We start from the raw sequence: 9,903 nt of genomic DNA on the forward strand, positions 1-9,903 counted from the left end.
TTTTGAGCTCGTTTTTAATAATTTTTATATTATCGGGATTGTTGTAGCTTAACCTAGCTAGCTCGAGGATCAATTTGTAAAATTGTTAAAGATTTAGGGTTATTCCATGCATGTTCTTGCATGATTCTTGATCTTTAATGATAGATTATGAGACGTTGTTAATAAATAAACAAGTTTTGTAAAGTGATTTTTGATGAAAATGACATTTAGGGACTTTTTTGTAAAAAGGATAAAGTGTTTAAAATGTTAAGGACTAAAGTGTAAAACGTTAAAATATTAGGGGAAAAATAATAATTTTGCAAAAATGTGAAATGTGGACTAAATTGAATGTTAGGATTATTAAATGGATTAATATTGTCTATTTAGATCAAGACAGACCATGTACGGATCTAGATCGGGGAAAAGTGAAAGCCTCAGATTAGTCTATCTCTTTCTCACGCCCTAGTCGTCGAGGTAAGTTCGTATGATTAAACATCGTTTTAATGTTATATCAATTTATATGTGTTAATTGATATGAAATTAAATTATGTTGATCCATAGTAATGTTATGACAATTATCGAGTCCCGGTTGAACCTTAAGAATTCGTAGGATACAAATGACATGTCTCTAGGGATTTCATGTTTCGAGTGCTGGTCTTGAATGTCCTACCGATGGTTGAGGTTTTGCATTTTTTGCGATACTCCACAGCTCGTGTAAGCAGCATCATGTAGCTTACATTCTGACCCACATCTCTTGTGCGCAGGCCCATTTTACAACTCGTGTGAGCAATGATGTATAGGAAAGGTTACAATTATATGTTTAAGTACACTTCGTGTGAGCTTTCCCGAGTATCTGATAATATTCTAGATGATTCAACGGGCAATGAAAAGGATTGAAAAGGTAAGTTCCTCAAGTGGAATTATGCATATGTTCATGAAAAGATGAATGAATCAAGTGATATATGTTCACATGGAAATGAATTATCTTATGTTTAATTCAAATGAATTATGTAAGAATGCACTGACTTGTGTATTGATGATGGTGCTTAGGCTTGTGTCAAGCTTGTCGTTGGATTGCATTATGCTTAATGTTAATGTTTTATAATGGATGGTAAGTTATATTTCATGTTTACGAACTTACTAAGCATTATATGCTTATATAGTTTTCTTTCCTATGTTTTGTAACACCCAATACTCGGCTTGGTCGCCAAGCCCGAATATGGAATGTCACACCACCGTCTTTTCTTTTTTACGATAAACAGGAAGCTAGATTCAAGTAAATTGAACGTCTTTTCTTAAGTCGGTCAAGTATTAATATGTCCAAATGGTTAATTATCATTATTACATGCAATTCATTCATTAAACAATCATGCATTCAATTAGAATTATGCTTAAGGGCTAATTAGCAAGATTCCACAAAAATGCCCGCAGGTATCGATACTGATATCCATGTATTGATACCACTTGGAAAAACGATACCAATTGAACATTTTGTTTCTCGATAAAAAACCCATTTATCAGAAAATATCGGTACCACAGGATAAAGTATCGATATTTATCCCCTAAGTATCGATACTCGAGCAAAGGTATCGATACCAACTCCATATTCTGTTTCCTGTACATTTTAATTCACAAAGGTATCGATTTTTAAAGTCCAATATCGACACCACATAAACTCGTAGAGTCAAACATGTCCCAAAAGTGAAGCGTATAGCTAACACTCTCCTTATTTCCCCTCACATGTTCCATTGAATGGAGCTTAGCTCACATTCCCTTATCCTTCTAAACATGTCCCAGGGCCTTAACGCCCAAAACCTCTACACATATAAGTGAGTACTCACAATCCTATGGCATGCCAACTATATCCAGTGGTTCCAAGATCACAAGGCCAAAATATCTTAAAAACAACGTATTTTACTTACCAATTACCCGTGCATTATCACTGCATATTAGCATCTTTTGCAAAACACTAGCATAACATATATAATGTACATTTATTACATGTATATTACTACACTTTACACAATAAGCACCATATCCACATATCATATATCATGCATATTATATAACCACAAGACAAGTATAGTTCAAGAAAACTTACACGTGGATTTTAGAGTAGGGGTTTAGGCTACCTCTAAATTCCCAATAACATATGACTCGTGTTTATGAGTAGCAATTCCATACACTCACCACTTTATGCTTTTGCCGAAAACTGAAAGCTCAACTAACTTTTTCCTAGCTCGTAGCAAGCTCTAAAGAATCCGAAGCTTTACACATATAAATCACACAATAACCACAGTCAAACATCAACCAAGAATCCATTCAAACCAACTAAAACATAAGCTTCAAGCTAAATTCTCATGTGACTTAAACCATTAACATCGCAAACTTTATATACCAATATCTCAATCTATACTCAACCTTTTTTCTTAAAATCAGTTCCGTCCATCTACTTAATCATCTACACCCAATTCATAACCTTCAAACTAGACAAATCTACTCGATTCATGGCATCAACATTTTTAACATCTTTTAGGCAATTTTCATAAAATTCATAAAGAACATTGGAAATCATTAATGAAACTTTGAGATGAGTTTAAAAACCTTCGAATCATGCTAAAAAGAGTTGAAAAACACTTTAAAACTAAGTTTTGACTCAAAATCCTGAAATCCACCATTAATGGTTCGATTTTCGGCTTATATTTAAAATATGCGATTCAAGGGCTAGTAATTCAGCTCTAGAGTCTAAGTAATGTTAAAATCAATGGTGACATGAATGATTACCTTTGTTGAAGGAATGAACGAGTTTTGACAAAAATCTAGAAACCCAAGAAATGATGAATTTATGGAGTTTTTGGGTTTTTTTAAAGGTTTAAGATGGAAAATGGCTTAAGAATGATAGAAAATCAATGTATTGTGATTTATGACCAAAAATCGATTGAAAAAGCAAGGGGAATAGCAAGGGGCAGCAACTACAAGTTTGAAGAGCAACTATCATGAGTTTAGGTTGAAAGTTGGGGTTTTTAGGTTCAATTTTAAAAACTGGTTTAATTTCCATATAAATGCTCACAGTTTTTACTATGTTACAATTCAGTCCTTTTTTAAAATTAAGGGTTTTTAGAACATTTTTTCAAAAATTGATTTGACAGTTAAGAAGCTATAGTAAAAAACACTAGCAAGTACCAACCTTGCGAAATTCTGAGCTCATATAAGTCAAAATTTGTAAAATAACTCTAAAATTCCTAGGCCCTATTTTGGGGTGTTACATATTTTATAAATAATCGAAAGCTCAATCAGTTTGGAAGCTCATCGAAGATCTATCACACTATCTAGTAATTATATTGGTAATTTTTGATGTTTTGGTTAATGTTATAATGGCATGTATCAATGGACTTGTATTGTTATCTAGTTGAATGGTAGTTGATGATTTTGGCATGTATAAGTTGTTTTGGTACCATTTGATGTTGGTTGGATTGTGTCATTTTGGTACATGTTATGCATGAATGGTATGGCTCAAATGGTATGTTTATATTGAAGTGCTAATGGTTATGATTATGGTATGATTTGTTAGAAGATGAATTATATTTGATGATGGAAATATGACAAAATATGCATGTTTAGGTAAGCTTTGATGTTTGCTTGTCAGGTGCCTTGAAATGTCATATTGATTGAGCAATTTTAGGACTATTGAATTAGTCATTATATACATGATTTGGTAAGTTTTTCATGCTTTGAGAAGATGCACTAAAGGTCTTTAGGTGAATGCATGTGTTGGTGTTGGAAATGGCTTGACTTTGGGTAAATCATGTCCACACAGCTTGAGACACGGTCATGTGACTCACCCGTGTCTGACACACGGCCTGGCTACACGGTCGTGTGTCCCTTGCAGGTTTTATTGCATGCAAGTTAGGCAGTTACATGACCTAACACTAGGCCTGGCACACGGGTGTGTGACTTGGCCGTGTGACCCTACTTAGAGAGTTACACGGGTGAGGACACAGGCTGGGACATGACCGTGTGTCCCTAATTTGATTGTTACATGACCTGAGACATGGGCATGTCTCTCAGCCGTGTGAACCCTACAGCTAATTTTTTCTAACTTTTTCTTATACTTTCCAATTGTTTCCAATTTGATCCTGAATTGTTTCTAATGTATTTTTAGGGCCTCGAGGGCTCAATTTAGGGATGATATGTATGTGGATGATTTTCATATGATATGTTTATATTCAAGTATGAGATGTATATTAAAATGATTTGTTTGTTTGATAATACTCTAAAACTCTAGTCCGGTGACGGATACGGGTTAGGGGTGTTACAGGGATTCTGGTATAGACCATTAGGCAGGGCATGATAGTGACGAGTTTTCTGGGAGAGAGTGTTCTAGTTGATCGGGCCTATTGGAGGTATCTGTTGATAGTCCAGGTGTATGTTTTTCTCGTAGATTTGAGGGATTTTCCATTTCGTGGGTTTGATGTGATTCTCAAGATGGATTGGCTGATTGAGCATGGGGAAAAGATAGATTTTGAGATGAAGCAACTTAGTTTCAGGATTGAGGATGGATTTGAGATTGTGATCATTGGGGAAAGACTCGAATTTCTCTCCAATATGGTATCAGCGACCAAGGATGAAAAGTTGTTGAGTAAAGGTTGTGAAGCTTACCTAGCCTATGTACTAAATTTGATAAGGATTTGAGGGTTCAGGATATCCGCATGTGAGGGATTTTCCTGATGTGTTTCTAGAGAAACTACCCAGTTTGCTGATCTTCCATAATTCGGTGTAGCAAATTAAACTAGTTGTCACATTTAAGGAGCCTGAATACAAGCCTTTTCGTTATGTTTTAGTTAATTTTTTATAGTTTTATTTACATTCTATAATATGTGCAAATTGAGTCTTTTATTGATCTTAGGGGCCGAATGAAGCCTAAGTGTAACACCCTTAACCCATTTCTATTATCGGAATAGGGTTACGAAGAATTACCATACAATTCGTAAGATAAAACATTCATTTCCAAACATTAGATAAACCATATCATAATTCAATTAAATTCATGCATATCGTCCCTTAATCGAGCGTTCAAGGCCTTATGAATAATAGAATCAATCTGGGACTGAATTAGAAATATTTGGAAAGTTTAGGAAAAAGTAGAAAATTTTGGACTATAGGGGTCACACGACCATGTAGTCAGGTCGTGACTCACACGGCTGAGACATGCGCTCATGTCTCAGGCCGTGTAACTCACTAACTTGCATGCCTTTAACCTACAGGGGACACACGGCCATGTCGTAGGGCCGTGTGTCAAACACGGTTGGGACACACGCCCGTGTCTTAAGCCGCGTGGACCCAAAATGAACCTTAAAACACAAGATTATCATTTCAAGTTTGCTTGGACCTTAAGAAACTCAAACACCAACCAAAATACCAAATCAAAACGATTTTAATGGAGCCAAAAACACACCAAAACCAACCTATTAAATGCCTAACCAATGTACCTTCATTGGTACCACAAGTATATATAATTATACATCAAAATAATCATCAATTCAGCTCATCAGCTCATTCAAGCAATGCTTATCCAAATTACTTATCAAAGGTATCTCAATCACAACATTTCTTTAATACATATCATTCACATTAGCATAGAAACTATACCTCATTCTCATATATTATATAAGTCGACCATTTACACAAAAGATCATCCATAATTTTTATATAAATGAAAACATTAACGATAATCACACAAGAGCCTATACATGCCATATAATCTAAATTAAACGTCCCAAAAACTACCGAACTGACCTGGATAGTGTGACTTGAGTGCCGATCCGATCGTCTAACCTTCTGAGAATCTACAATGACATTAAACAACACAAGTAAGCTTAATGAAGCTTAGTAAGTTTGACGCATTAAACGATAAATCTTACCGAAGTAAATACAATAGTTCAAACAATAATAATCAACCATGAGAATTCCCTATCATCCACAATTTCAACTGATGAATTCATCTAAATTTAGATCAATATTCAATAAATAACAAATCTTTCAAATTCATTAAACAAATTACATTATCGAGATTTTTCATTCGTAGAACGACTTACATATAAGAGTACATCGTCAGATCAATCGAACACACCAGACAGAAGCTCATAAGAGGTAATCCAATCGAAACACACTAGACAGAAGCTCATAACAGGTAATCCAACCGAAACACGCCAGATAAAAGCTCATAAAAGCTAATCCAATCGAAACACACCAGACAGAGAGTATAACACGAGAGTTCGCAACAAGTTCTACACCTCGATTTACTCGAGTAATATATAGATATCACCCTCCAATACCATCTCCACTCTAAACCCCCAAAACAGACCAAATCACGATTGTACTCTATCCTACGTTCAATCTAAACCGAGCATCAAATTCAATATTATATCTCAAATTACCATTAATTATCAACAATTAAAAATAAATATATAAGTTGTACAATGTTAATCTACTCAACAATTCATATTGATGTTAAATTCTAACTGGACGAACTTACCTGGACTGAATGGCAGAATTGTCAAAGTATAGGGGCATTTTGGTAATTTTCCAATCTCATCGATTTTCCACTCGATCTTGATCTAAATTAATAATTTCATTCAATTTATTAATTTAGATAGTAAAACAATTTATTTTATGCAATTTAATCATTTTTACTTTTTTACAAAATTTCCTTAATATTTTACTATTATTCAATTTAGTTTTGAGCCTAAAACATGCAAATTACTGATTTTAATGCAAACTCATGCCAAAGGAATATTCATGGCATCAAATACAACCAATTTTGTAACAATTTCACATCAAATCCTTATATTTTTACTATTTCAACAATTTAGTCCCTAATCATAAAATTCATTAAAATTACTTAACAAAATACTTTTAAATATCAACCAACATTTAAAATTCATAATTTAATAAACAAAATCACATAGATTCATCAATGACAAAATTCAATATCTTTAACAGTTTCAAAATCGAAGGTACGGACAAGTTGGACCTAGTTACAACGATTTCAAAAATATAAAAATTAAAAGAAATGGGTGAAAATAGCTTACCAAGCACCCGAAAATAAATTGGCTGAATTGTTTTTCCTTCACCCACCATAGCCATTCGGTTGAAGCAATTAAATATTGAAGAAGATGATAATTTTAGGTTAAGTTATTTTAGTTTATATTAATTAATTACTATTATAACCTTTAAAGTTTACAAGATTTACCATGCAACCTTCTTATGAATATCCAATCACATTAAATATGGTTTAATTACCATCTAAGTCCATGAATTTACCTTTTCATAGCTATTAGATCCATTTAACTAATAGCATTCAAGTTTTGCACCTTTTCAATTTAGTTCTTTTCACCTAATTAACCTTTTAAACATTAAAATTACTTAACTAAACTTTAATAAAACCTTAATAACACTTCATAAATATTTATAAAATTATTTACAGCTCAGTTTATAGAAACGAGGTCCCAATACCTTATTTTCTAAAACCACTTGACTTTAGGGTCTTACCACTTGAGCTTAATTTATCATTTATATAACATAAATTACCATATTTGACTCGTAAATATTAAATAATAATATTTACAAACTTACTCGTCAAATTTTTGGACCTTAAACCACTATTTTTAATACCACTAAAAAATGGACTTTTACACTAAAGGTGAGCTATCACACTTTGTGAGTGTGTAGGAGACCATTAGAAGGTGCACTAAATGGATACTGGTCGCTATGTCGCAACACAGATAACTCGATGTCGTAACATAGAGAGCAGAATGGAAAAAACTCAAGATTGCCTTTGATATCATGACACGGACTGAGGGTGTCGCGACATACCCCTAAAGATAGCTACAAAGGAGTATACTAATTGCTATGTCGTGACACAGGTCCTGGTACATCGACTTTGTGACAGAAAATAACACACAAAGTAGGGGCGTTTTGGTTTGCATAATCAAACTTTAAGCTCGAGAATGTCAGCTAACCTAGGGTTAAGGACGACGGCCACCTGAAGGTTATAAATAGGCTCATTTTTCACTTGTTATAGACATCATTCCTTTAGCCTAGATTATATCTTGTAAATAGGGTTTAGCTTTCTTTCTTTCTTTCTTAGGGTTTTAGATTTATTTCAATTTTTCTTGTTGATTTCAATAGATCTGAATTATGGAAGCATTCAAACTCTGTGGATTCGTGCTTAATTTCAATATAATCAGAATCTTTCATTTACTCTATCTTTTCGATTTAATTAGCATGCTTGTTATTTACATCGATTATATTTTGTCTTTGGAAGCCATGAAGAACTAATCCCACTATGGGGGATTAATGAGTGGAGGTATGATCTGTTAACTATTTTGCAGAGTTACTCAACAAATTAGCTATTTGGGAAAGGAAGAATGTGAAACAAACCCTAGGCCTAACAACTCCGGGAATTCATCAATGTCAGAATTAACCCAAAATTGGCATTGTCCATCAGTGAACACCTTAACCCCAAACCGGTCTGAACTGTGAAGTCAAAAAATAAGTAGTTCTTTCTGACTCATTATGTTAGTGGAAGATCAAAAAATCTTGCTAGGGTAGTGGCTAATTGATTGATGACAAACCCAAAATGACAGTTGATGGAGATTACCGAAGCAAGTTAATCACCCATAATCAGATTTGATTTGTTCTCCATTTTTAATCTCTTGAATTTTATCTTTTTATGTTATTTTATTTTTATTACTATTATTATAAAACCCAAAAAATAATTTATTTCATATTTTTCGTACTATAACTAATTTAAAAGTATTAATTAGATATTTTAGTGTTTAGGTTAGAATTGATCTAGCACTCACCTCCCTTGGGTAAGATCCTCGGAGTACTCACCTACTTTGTTGTAAAACTATATTACAACTTGACCCATATATTTGTGGATATCGACTTATCTTTCTATATTTTATTGTAATATTCACAATCTAAATGTTAGTACGTTTGAAGGCAGTCGTTTTTTGCCAGATTAGGAAGTTGAGTTCGGTATTAAGGTTTATCCAAGTACCGCACCAGTTTCTATTGTACCTTATCGCATAACATTGAAAGAACTTAAAGAGCTTAAGATTCAAGTACAATAGTTGTTGGATGGAGGGTTTATTCGACTGAGTGTGTTGCCTTGGTGTGCACTGGTGTTGTTTGTAAAGAAGAAAGATGGTACCTTGAGGCTATCTACCAATTATCGATAATTGAAAAGTTAACCATGAAGAACAAGTATCCATTGCCTCGAATTGATTGATTTGAGGTTTTGGTATTATCAACTCAAGGTGAAAGAGGCTGATATCCTGCAAATTGTGTTTAAGACTTGGTATGGGTATTATGAGTTTCTAGTTATGCCGTTTGGGTTTACAAATACACCAATAGTATTCATAGACCTGAAGAATCAGGTTTTCCACTCGTATCTGGATCACTTCGTAGTTGTCTTTATAAATGACATTCTCGTATATTCTCGAACCCAGGATGATCATGATGTACATTTACGGATTGTTCTTCACATTCTACGTAAGAAACAACTGTATCTGAAGATGAGTAAGTGTGAGTTCTGGCTTCGAGAGGTGATGTTTCTCGGTCATGTCGTATCTTCTGAGGGGATCCATGTTGACCCAAAGAAGGTCGAGGCTATTTTAGAATGGAAGTTGTAACGACGATAGTCAAGGGTGTCGAAAAGCACATTCTCGAGACTCCGTTTCCTTAAATCAGACTCGTAAATATTTTTAATAAATATTTACGAAGCTAGTGGTGTAGTTAATTAGGTTTCGAGTTTAGGGTTTAAGGTTCAGTGTTTAAGGATTAAATTGATATATTTTTAAACTTGAGATGAAAAAGGATTAAATTGTAGAATAAATTGTAAATTTTGAGTAATAG

The sequence above is a fragment of the Gossypium raimondii genome, chromosome 3 (assembly GCF_025698545.1).
Source record: "Gossypium raimondii isolate GPD5lz chromosome 3, ASM2569854v1, whole genome shotgun sequence".
In the NCBI taxonomy this organism is placed as follows: domain Eukaryota; kingdom Viridiplantae; phylum Streptophyta; class Magnoliopsida; order Malvales; family Malvaceae; genus Gossypium; species Gossypium raimondii.